This window comes from Atractosteus spatula (assembly GCF_055471065.1).
Source record: "Atractosteus spatula isolate fAtrSpa1 chromosome 16 unlocalized genomic scaffold, fAtrSpa1.hap1 SUPER_16_unloc_1, whole genome shotgun sequence".
Lineage (NCBI taxonomy): Eukaryota > Metazoa > Chordata > Actinopteri > Semionotiformes > Lepisosteidae > Atractosteus > Atractosteus spatula.
The window spans coordinates 1708988-1721328 of NW_028296631.1; the positions used below are offsets into that span (position 1 = coordinate 1708988).

General features: G+C 41.1%; 1 non-coding gene across 1 annotated transcript; it reads left to right on the forward strand.

Moving 5' to 3' along the window:
• Positions 1–11915: 11915 nt before the first annotated feature.
• On the forward strand, positions 11916–11998 carry trnal-uag (transfer RNA leucine (anticodon UAG)). The gene has a single exon. It is a non-coding gene; the product is annotated as a tRNA-Leu (tRNA).
• The last annotated feature ends 343 nt before the right edge of the window (positions 11999–12341 follow it).

Below are 12341 nucleotides of genomic sequence, written 5' to 3' on the forward strand. Positions count from 1 at the left end.
CTTAGCTAAGCCTGGCTATCATGATCAATGGTCATCCATTGGCGCCTATCTGTCTAGGGAGTGCCAGTTGGACATCTGGACTGCATTCCTAAGTGTCAGGAGTAAGTGACTCATATCTCACCGTGGTCAACCAATCAGGGACTGGTAGGGCCGAGTAACCCACGTGGGACTCTGATGCCCATGGAACTTTCAGCCAATCAACGAGCTGAAGTTCCTCCAGGTAAAAACAGGCAACACAGGCCTGGAGACTCGAGATTCAACAAGACTCCAGATTCAACAAGATTCAGATTCGGGAGATTCAGTAAGATTCTGGAGAGGATTCTGTGGACTGTTCTAAAGGGAATTCAAAGGAGAATTCCAGGGCAGGACGGCCCAGGAGCAGAAGGCTCCCAAGGGCAGGACATTCTCGCAGCGCGCCTCCTGACCATCCTGAGACTCAGCCCGGACAACCACGGAACGGCCAGTGTGTCCGAGTGCCAGAACTTTCCTTTGTTCTAAGAGTCTAGAGTGGAGGTTGCCAGAGAGTAACCAGCAGCAGGCCTCGTGAACAGATCGGAACTGTGGACAGCTGAATCACTATTCAGAACTAGTCTTCATCAGGAACGAACCGGTCCTCTTCCTGACTTGCTGGGACCCACAGTCATCTTTTCTCCTGTGCACAAACTTTGCTAGTTAAAGCCAACACTAACTAGCCGGTCAGTGAGCATCAGCAGCGCACCGTCGCAAGCCGCACAGCACAGCCTGGCACGGAGCCAGAGAGCGCGGATTGGACAGCAACAGCCTGCAACTGTTTCTTTGTGCCCGCAGGAGATCTGAATCCCCAGAAATTGGATGAGTATTCAACTTCAATGCATTACAGCTCGATAATTCAATTGTTATCCCAACCAGTTGATATCAATTTAATTCCTAAGAGTTATGTACTTGTTTTGAGTATCTAATGTAGAAGTTATAACCAAGTTCATTTACGAAACGGTCTTAATGAATGATATACTGAACGTATGTCCTCTTGATGTGTAACACTTCGTAACTGATTGAATATATACCTTTTGTATTCTGATAACCCTCTCGATAAGATCTGTTAGGTTTATATGCATATTCTATGTATTAATAAATGTATCCTCGTGTATTAGTACCTGCGTGTGTGCGTTGTTTGAGTTATGTCGCATGGTTGGATTCTAAAGCCATCAAAAGAATCAACTTTGTGATTTACTGCTACAATTGAAAATTGTCTCAGTAAATGCCCAAACCCTACAGAACTGGTGCCTTCAGAGAGGCACTATGATTACATATTTGGCGTCCCTGAACGGCTATGAAACACTACACAAACACCACAAAACTATTTTCGATTGTATTTCTGAATGTTATGTTACACTTACAGTAGTTCACTGTTTTAAATACATCTAATTAAGAAAGTTAGGTGTTAGCATAAACTATTAGTAATCAATAATATTGAATTTAGCACTGTAATAAGTTGTTGCACTTTCCCCCGCATCTTGTAAAAATATATTTCATTGTTCAAATATACATTAAATCTGACTATCATATAATAAGTTAAATACAAAACCAAAGAAAAAACGGTAAAATATAATTCAAAATATTTTGCTAACAATGTTAACTGTTTATAAATAATCAATTGTATTAACTAAGGAGTAGGATGGCACAGTTATTAGTATACTTTTTGTTTTGTTTCTTTTTCATAAATACAACAGTAGTACCTGATGTCTCAGTGGCTTTCAAAATTAAATTATGCATGCAAACCTGTGAACTGGCCTGTGATACTGGCCATGTAATACCCTGCATTGTGGAATAATAGTTTATTTTAAAGGATAGAGAAAGCACAGAAAACAGGCAGTTAGATTGATCAGATTAGTATGAAAAGCCATTTAGCAAAGAGGGAATGAGAAGAGTGACAAACTAGTATACTTTAGATCTTTTTTTCTGAACCAGGGAAAATCTGATCATGTTTCTCTATAACAATAATAAAAAAAACTTTATTTTACATATCACCTTTAAAAGTGGCATCTCAAAGCAATACAGTAGATGTAAAAACAGTTAAAAGGACCACAGATTACAAAGTAAATACCCAACACTGATTGTACCCATCTGCCATGCTAATAAAGCACCTTGAATTGAATTGAATTGAGAAAGAGAGGGGAGGGCGAGCGAGAGAGCACAGCCAGGACAGGCAAATAAGATCCACTCCACAGACATTCACAACAGCGACATATCATAAAACTTTTGCACATATTGTTAAATTATTACTTGTTTTTCAGGAAGTTAAAAAAACACTTGAATTACTTATCCAGTCTCTCGAAATAAAATTATTTTTCAAGCAATGCAACTAACGTCAGGCAACGTGTTTTTTTTAACCCAACATTGACAGCCACATCTTAAATCTTTTCAGTCAGCTCTTTTTTCTCTATTTGAATTGTGGCGATTCAAACAACTTGGGATAACAAGTGGTCTCAAAGTCACCGAGCTCACAGAGCTTCAACAACAGATGACAATTTCCTTAGTCCTTCCTTAGTCTTCCTGAAATTGTCAGATTATGAGTGAATAAAAGCATTTTATTAAAAACACGTTTGCATTTGTTTGGGAGCTATTTTATGTATTTTCATATGTAAGATATAATGATGTGTTCCTGCTTACACATTGCACGACTTTAAAAGCTAGTAAAACAGGTTTCGATTCACATTATCTCGCCCACCCCCTCTCTCTCTCTCTCTCGCTTGCCCTAAACAGACAATACACAGGGGGGAGGGCAAGCGAGAGAGAGAGTTTTTTGCCCTCTGTCAAAAAGTAACTGTACTTACTGGGCTTTGGAGGGGGGGGACGTGTCTTTCGCTGGAAATCTCGCACCCTTCTACTTTGAAAATACCTGTGAAACCAGTTTAATTCGTCACAGCCAGCACTCCCGCAGAGAGGGGGGTTGTACTTGCAGTGCATCGGTATAGATGGGAAAGCCAGAGCCAACTGCTACGGCGCTCTCGTGTTTGGGGTGCTTATCATTCTCAGTGCATAACAAGGAAGATTAATAAACATAAACATAATCTCATGGTTAAATAGTCAAGTCTAGCCATGTGTGAGTCTAGTCTCACAGAGCTTCAACAGCAGATGACAACTTGTGAGTTCGTTTAAGAATGAATAAACGCATTTAATTAATAACGCGTTTGTGTTTGTCTGGGTGCTGACAAAGTAAAAAACAATTACTTTTTGACAATGAAGAACTGTGTGTGTGTCTCTCTCTCTGCTGGCATTTGTAATTGTTTTTATTTTTAAATACATTTTAGCAAAGTAATGTACCATAAAAGTATTGTGAGACATATTTGGGTTAACATGTTCAGTGTTCAGTGTGTGGTAATTCGTTTGGTGCGAGTGAAGTTTTATTTAATCTCTGACCCAGGGAAAAGTGTGGTGTGGACGGCTGAGGTGAGAATGCAGGCTCGCGCTGTTTCTGTTATTCTTTTTGTCTTCTTCTGGCTTGGTCGGATAGTTTTTGTTTTTGTTTTATCAATAAAGTTTGATAATCGGCCAGTGAAAGCTCTGTTGTCCTTCACATGAATGCCTGAAACATTGTGCCGAACCCAAGATTTTACAGTATTTTTTCTTTAAAATACCAATAACAGCAACATACAGTTTACATAATATGTTGATGTTCCAAAATTAATATCGTTTATGACCTTTATGACCTTCGTTATGCTCTTCGTTAATGTCTAAGCCAGAACACATCATTATATCTCATTTTGTATTTCTTTTTAAAAAAAAATAAAAATTGTTTGCCCAGCCTAACAGTATTGTTGTTATTGTTTTTATCCTGTAAAGCGCTTTGAGGAGCCGCCTTAAAGGCGCCATATACAATAAAGTTCATTATTATTACTATTGTTAATTTGCTGGACAGAGAGGTGAGCATTATTACGCAGAAGACAAAGATAGCGATTTACGTTGCATTGTGCATTGTGCTGCTGTAATACAGTTTTAAATAATTAAAAGTCTAAACAGTATCAGCTTTATTTATGGGTTGTAATTTAAAAAAAGTCAAAATGCAATTTAAATGCAAAATGCAATTCTTTCTGGCAAGAGGAGACACCCAAATTAATAATGTAACATGCCACTGTTTGTGCATGAATAAGGTTATACTGCTATTTCCTTAGATATGCGATTCCATGGGTTTTTTTTTTGAATTCCCGGCGGAACCGGGCATCCATAAGAATCAAGTAATAGGTTTATTCGATGCCGAAAAAAAAGAACAAAGAAAACACATTCCATAAGAATCAGCACTTTTATATAGCGCCTTTAAAGGTGGCTTCTCAAAACGCTTTACAGGATAAAAACGACAATAACAACAACAACAATATTGTATTTCATTGCACTTTGACAGATCGTCCTTAAATCAATTGTTGATTTAGTTTGACAGTAACCCTAACACTAACCCTATTTTATTTTTTCAAAGAAATGTTTGTTAAAAAAAAAGAAGTCATGGCTCCAGCTGGATTTGAACACCCAACTTGTGATGTGGGAGTCAGGAAGCTAACCCACAGCGCCACTGACAAGGTCCTGTGAGGAGTGTTGAAAAAGCCCTACAGAAACATTATCAACAGCCATCTGCCAGCGTGTACTATTCTTGTGTTGCGGTACATGAATTTAATTATATCGTAATTAATTTCTTTAGATACGCGATTCCATATTATATTCCCTTTTAATCAAATTCTAAAAGTATGCTTGTTGCCTCCTGTATCACGTTAGTTAAAGACTTCGATGCTTAAAATGTTTAGGGAGAAATGGAATACTGGTGTGTATTTTTTCTTTAAAGTACCGAGAACAGCCATATACTGTATGTTTATGTTCCAAAATTAATATCCTTTATGGCCTTCACACGCGTTACAGTATGCTTCTATTCTTTTTATGCTCAGCTACTAAGATTTCCCTTCAGTGGTAAAATTCCATATAAATATTCAATACTTAAATGGGCACAGTAAAGACATTAAATATACATATACATACTGTATACAGTACAGTTTGCATACAGTAATATGTTTATGTTCCTAAATCAATCTCTTTTATGAGCATGTGAAAGACATAGTGAATCGGAGATTCTCAAAAATTACTGTACTTTGCATGATTGGAAACAAATGCGTGATTGCGAAATGCTGTGGTGTTACTTTTACAAAGACGGTCAATGAAAAAAAGAATGTGGACCAGGGCAATACTTTGAGTTTACAGCTTGTCCAAGGTCATTCATTATTAATGCTATTAGTAATATCTTCGTTAAAGACGTTGATGGCGACAGCTCAAACATGAGAGGTTGAGCTTTATTATCTCCACCTTGCGGAAATTCCTGATACTATTATTTTACTTGCGGTACCACGTGGTATTATGAGGTACTATACGAGATTTTACGGTAACTCGCGGTAGGCTGCGTCCAGAGCACCACAAAATAATGCGGTATTGCCTGCTTGTTTTGAATGGCTGCATCTGTATGTGTTGATTTACCGATCGGAATAATTGAAAAGTTCGGGTTCATAGCTGATGCAGTGCGTGCTAATTAGAACGACAGCAACGCTGAGCTCTCAGCACCGTACTGAGCTCAGGTGTTTTTCTAAAGCTGTCAGGTGCAGTTTATTTACATGAAGGAAATCTCTTACTGGATACGATTACAATACAGTAAGTAGAACAGGCTACGTAGTGAGTAGCCTGATGCGTTTAAAAGCAACAGGAGCCAGGCAGGAGTCAAACCTACAATCTCCTAATCCGTAGTCAAACGCATTATCCATTGCACCACTGGGTCTGGTGTTATACTGCTGGACTGTAATACAGTGAGCTCAGCACTGCTACTAGCACAATATTACCCCCGGTCCATTTTTGTCCAAAAGTGAGAAACACCTGTTTTCTACATTTTGTCTGTTTTAAAACCATATATCTTTAAACCAAACCAAGAGTTTGTCCTTTGCACTGATATTCTGATTCATTTTGATTTCAAAGAAAAAAAAAAATCTTCCAAAGCATCATAAAATTGTCACTTCTTCCAGACTCTACTTCTCTCTTGTAGTAGTACAGCAGACCTTTCCGGTCAAGCAGATCACAGAGTCCGAAATAAGCTTCCTCCATCAAACAAAGTACCTGAACTTGACTCTGTCATCATAAAAGCTAGAAACGCTCACCAGATTATGTTTTAAGAAGGAACTGCGGCTCGGGTTCCACCGAGACCTAAACTCAGATTTGAGGATTCAGAGTCCAGAGTGCGGACCGATGGTGCACAGAGGGTCCACCTACATTCCTCAGTGATCTTCTGCGTGTTCAAACCGCCAGCGTGTGACTACCCTGTCCCTGTGACCTCATTGCTCTGCTCTCGCCTCTTTGCAGCCGAGCCCGACTCACGGTAAAGTGAAAAAAAATGTTCTCAACGTGTGATTTACTCTGGAGCGAGGATAGATGTTACCTTTAGATCATTGAACAGAATGTATGTGATGTGGCGGCTAGGTTCAATTTTTTATCTTCTTTAAAAGATCAAGGACTGGGGTGAGCTCGATTTACCACCCTTTCAGTTAAGAACCTGATGTGCGGACCGATTAAGCTGCATGGACTCAATCGTTTAACTCTTCCCCATTTGCAAGGTTAAGGTTAATGAAAAAACATTGCTGACTTTGTTTGCCAGCCACGAGCGCTGATTAGCAAGGTTTGTATTTCATCTTTTGCAAGTTGCATCCATTTTAAGAAAAACAAGTCGCTTAAGACAGGAAATGAATACTTGCATTTAATTAAGGCTAGCCGTAGGCGATTGTCCATAATGACCAGTTCTGCTCGAGAAGACAGAAAAAAACAGCCACTGCTGGGATTCGGACCCAGGAGCTCCTATTTACTAGGCAGGTGTTTTAACCAACTAAGCCACACTACCCACCTTTTTATAGCCACTGCCTTGGGACATCCTTGTTGTGAAAGGCACTATATAGAAATACATTGAATTGAATTGAATTGATAGTGTAAAATGTCGTGTGTGTTGTTTGTTATATAAGACTGTCTTTATTGATTATTATGCCTCAGATGAAGATCAGATCACATTTTAGGAGTCATTCATGTCGAAATCCAGATCATTCCAAAGGGTTCACAAACGTTTTCTCGCAAGTGTGCAACATTCACTCCACAAGATTTCAGTACTGATGTCACTCCGTGTAACTTTAATAACAGTGCGATGATCGAGGAACAGAGTGGGATCGCGGTGGTTTATCAGACCGGTTGGGGCTAGTGGCACACGTCAGGATGGCTGAGTGGTCCAAGGTGCTGTGTTTAGGTAGCAGTCTCCCCTGCAGACGTGGGTGCAAATCCCACTCCTGACAACGAGCTAGTTGGTCTTCCTTTTTCTGAGCTTTTTTGAAACAAATCAACACTAATCAAACACACAGGAATGTTTTCGAAAAGCATTGAGGAGTGGACAGGATGCCCCTTTGGAATAGGGCTTAGGAAATGACGGAGAAGGGAAATTACGTAAGATCCCACACTTTGGAATCTGATTGGACAAAAGGTATGTCGTCTCCCCGTCATGGAATCAAACACCATTCTCTCACGTGACAGGCAGGAATACTCACCACAATACTAACAAGGAGCACTGGCGTGCCGCTCGGAGGTATTTCCTCTTACGGCCACTACTGTTTTCGGGTTTCGGCTTTTATTTGCATTCCTTCCAGAGAAGCGCGTAAAAATGAGTTTCCATCTGCGCCATTCTCACTCCTCCTCTGCTATCGCCACTGCTCGTCCTCGTGCGCTAGGAAGACCTATGGAGTTGGTTCTTTCAGCTTTATTAATTGGGTTTTCAAAAGCTAGGAGTAGGGCAAAAGACATGCAAACGCATAGAGAGTCATTATCTGCTCCCAGGTGCGAAATGTCATTGGTGGACACAGAATAATATATGCCTAAGGTAGCAGGTCCAAGTGATTTAGTGTTTTAAAAGTAGCAGGAAAAGCAAAACAGGTGCTTTTCTTTTGTTGCACAGGCACACGATGACACCATAGTCAGCAACACCTGAAGCTTTGTGGGGAGACCCCAACAGCCTTCTAGGCTGTCGCCCTAACCACTCAGCCATGCCTGCAGAGTATACCACAGCTGTCGCCACTGCATTCTTGATACAGTCTAACATAGAGTGCTGGGCGGCGGCGGAAACCTTTTTCAAAGTCGCTTTCTGTTTAACAACAACAACAAAAAAAACTTTGACAAACGTGCCTCGCAGGACTTAATGGTGGCTTCAAGTTGGAATGATAAAGTCTCCCCGTCCGGTCAGGAAAAGGGAACTTTGTTAGACAAAATGAAGGACGTAATAATAACGGAGAATTGTATGCAAGGAATTTAGAAGCTGCGCAGTACTGCAGTTGGAATAGCCTTTTATTAGTGTTAGATGCTGGAATTGCCTGCGATGTCAACGAAAACAGAACAAAGCACAAAAAACCCTCAAGTCCTACAGTTGAACAGAATGCCATTACGTGTCCAAGCAGTATTTGACTTCATCCTACCACTGCAACATGGGGCATATATGGAAACGAACACACGCAACGAATTGTCTCTAATCAGTCCCTACAGTTGTAAGGTGCCTTGAAACGTGCACCCCCATCATTAATCTTTGCGCATCTGTGCAAGGTAAACTCTTGAGCAGTCTTTGAAACGGCTCAAAGGAAACACGTGATTGATTCCATGTGCATCTGGGGTTAATTTCTTATTTACATTTAACTCAAGGGAAAGGCTTGGGTCAGTTTCAGACGGCCTCCAACAGCGAGATTCAAGCGCCCCACCTTCAGAGCAGTCTGTACAGCGAGAACGCCAATGGCTCCTCTGTTCCGGGGTGCGGTTGTGACCCCATAACCTGAAGTGTTGGTGGCAGACAAATGGAGACTAACAGGTGATGTCCTAGGACATGACTACATCGTGACGCTCAGTGGGGATGGGGTCCTCCGCTTGGAAAAGAGTGCGAGGCCCCTTTAGAAAAAGACTTTGATAACAGGCATTCCACCTCAGCCTAAACACCTATACCTTGCAAAGCGCATGCTATTAGACAGGCACCTCTGCAAGACCTTAAGAGTCTCTTAAACTAGTGATGGTAAGGTGTCCCGAATGGGCGATGTTCGGCTTTCAAATCATCTCTCTGTGGAAGCGCTCAGATGCAGCTGTTTAAGGCTTAGAAGCAGCTGACTGTTTCACTACCTAGCTGATCACTGTCAGTCAGGGAGCTCAGAGGTGAAAAGCCTGTCTGAGAGACAATTCACCGTCGATCAATTCAATATGCTCTGTAGCAGCTCGGCGCATCTGAGATCATCTTGGTTACCCTGTAGCTCAGAGGAGTGAGAGCGTGTGTGTGTGTACCACCGTGATTGGATGCCGATCCTTCTGCTGCCTAGCTTCCCTAATTTCGCGGATCGCTGTAAAATAGCAAAGAAAAAAAATAAACTGTCTTTTCATCAGCGTGATCGACCCTAGCCAGCATGCTTCAGTGGCCTAATGGATAAGGCACTGGCCTTCTAAGCCAGGGATTGTGGGCTTGAGTTCTCTCTAGGTTGCTCCTGTCCCATTATGAGTGTACAAATGTCCTTGCCATTTGCAAAGCTACACCCCCACCTTCCTCAGTGAGTATCTCAACTTTTCTCTCACATACAGTTGTGAGAAAAACCTTTGTAAACAACCCTTGGGAATGATGTGGGTTTCTGCATGAATGGCTCCTAACATGTGATCTAATCTTTATCTACATGTAAGTCATAATAATTAAGAAAGATAGTCTGATTTAACAAACAATACATGCCCAACATTTTACATTGCTGTTTCTTTACTGAACAAATGGTTTCAACAATCAAGGTCATTCATGGAAAAAGTATGTGAACCCTTATATTAAGGAGCTAGTGGAACCTCCTTTATTGACAAAAACCTCAATCCACACTTTCTGTAGCGGCTGATCAGACCTGAGCAGCGGTTAGGAGGTATTTTGGCCTATTCCTCTATGCCAAACTGTTTCAGTTCATGTATCTTTTTGGGATGTCTTGCGCTGAACGGCCTGCTTCAGATCACACCACAGCACTTCAATGGGATTGGGGTCAGGACTCTTACTTGGCCATCCCAAAATACAGAATTTCTTCTGTTTCAGTCAATCTGTTGTTGATGTACTCCTTTGTTTTTGTCATGTTGCATGACCCAGCGTCTTTCGAGTTTTAGATCACAGACAGACACCCTGACATTCTGCTGTAGAATTTCCTGATACAACTTGGAATTCATCGGTCCCTTGATGATTGCAAGCCATACAGCCTCCGTCATGCTTCACAGTTGGGATGAGGTTTTGGAGTTGGTATGCAGTGTTTTGTTATCTCCAAACATAACGCTGTGCACATTTACCAACAAGTTCAACTTTTGTCACATTTGTCCATAGAACATTGTTCCAGGAGTTGCTGTGGAACATCCATGTGGTCTTTAGCAAACTTGAGAGGGGCAGTGGTGTTTTATTTTTGGGGGGGAGCAGTGGTTTCCTCCGTGGTGACCTCCCATGATCACCACTCCTGTTCAGATTTTTTCTTATGGTGGACTCATGAACACAGACGTAAGACAAAGTCAACCACCTGTTCGCTAGATCCCATCCCCACTCAGCTAGTCAAAGATTCCCTCGAAGGACTGGCAGGACCTATAATTAGTATGATGAACGCATCCCTTGTGTCAGGCATTGTACCTGATCGATTTAAGGTAGCGGTTGTTAGACCGCTCCTTAAGAAGTCAAATTTGGATCCACAAGTTCTTAACAACTACAGGCCTGTCTCAAACGTCCCATTTCAATCTAAAAGTCTTGAGAGAATAGTTGTGACCCAACTTCAATCGTATCTGGATTCAAATAATATACTTGAGAAATTTCAGTCTGGTTTCTGCCCAGGCCACAGCACTGAAACCGTATTAACAAGAGTCGTAAATGATATTCTGTTAGCTACTGATGCGGGGAATGCAACAGTGCTTGTGCTTCTAGATCTTAGTGCTGCCTTAGACACGGTTGACCACTCTGTTTTGTTACACAGGCTTGAGTTTGAGGTTGGCTTATCTGAAACCGTCCTTAAGTGGTTTACTTCATATTTAACTAATCGTTTTCATTATGTTCAAATATCTAATAATTGTACTGCTTCATCAACGTCACCAGTTCAGTTTGGGGTACCAGAGGGATCAGTGCCGGGACCAATATTGCTCTCTCTCTACATGCTGCTGCTAGGTAGGATAATACGAAAACATAATATGAACTTTCATTCATATGCCGATGACACTCAATTATACATTTCGTTTACACCAAACAACAACTCTTCTATTATCACTTTAGTTAAATGCATTAATGAAGGAAAGACTTGGATGTGTGAAAACTTTTTGTTACTCAGCTCTGATAAAACTGAGGATCTGTTGATTGGAGGCAACAATACTGATAGGACTACTATAACTTCAGCACTTAACTCAGAGGATTTAAAAATTTGCCTCAAAGACACAGCACGTAACCTAGGCGTCATATTAGACACAAGGCTCTTAACAACTTGCACTGTTAAGTGCCTTGGGACAACCTTGTTGTGAAAGGCGCTATATAGAAATACATTGAATTGAATTGAATTGAATTGACAATGTAAAATGTCGTGTGTGTTGTTTGTTAAATAAGACTGTCTTTATTGATTATTATGCCTCTGATGAAGATCAGATCACATTTTAGGAGTCATTCATGTAGAAATCCAGATAATTCCAAAGGGTTCACAAACGTTTTCTCGCAAGTGTGCAACATTCACTCCACAAAGTAAACGGGTCATGAAAGCCGACAGATTTTTCAAAGATTTCAGTACTGCTGTCACTCCATGTAAATTTAATAACAGTGCAATGAGCGAGGAACGCAGTAGGATCGCGGTGGCTCATCGGACCGTTTGGGGCCGGCGGCACATGTCAGGATGGCCGAGTGGTGTAAGGCGCTGCTTTTAGGTTGCAGTCTTCCCTGGAGGTGTGGGTTGAAATCCCACTCCTGATATAGAGCTAGATCAGTCTTCCTTTCTTCGAGCTTTTTCGAAACAAATCAACACTAATCAAACACACAGGAAGGTTTTCGAAAAACATTGTGGAGTGGACAGGATGCCCCTTTGGAATAGGGCTCAGAAAATGACGGAGAAGGGAAATTACGTAAGATCCCACACATTGGAATCTGATTGGACAAAAGCTACATAGTTTCCACGTCGGGAATCAAACCCTGGTCTCTCACAAGACAGGCAGGGATACTCACCACTATACTAAAGAGGAGCACTAGTGTGCCACTAGGAGGTATTTCCTCTTTCGGCGACTACTGTTTTCGGGTTTAGGCTTTTATTTGCATTCCT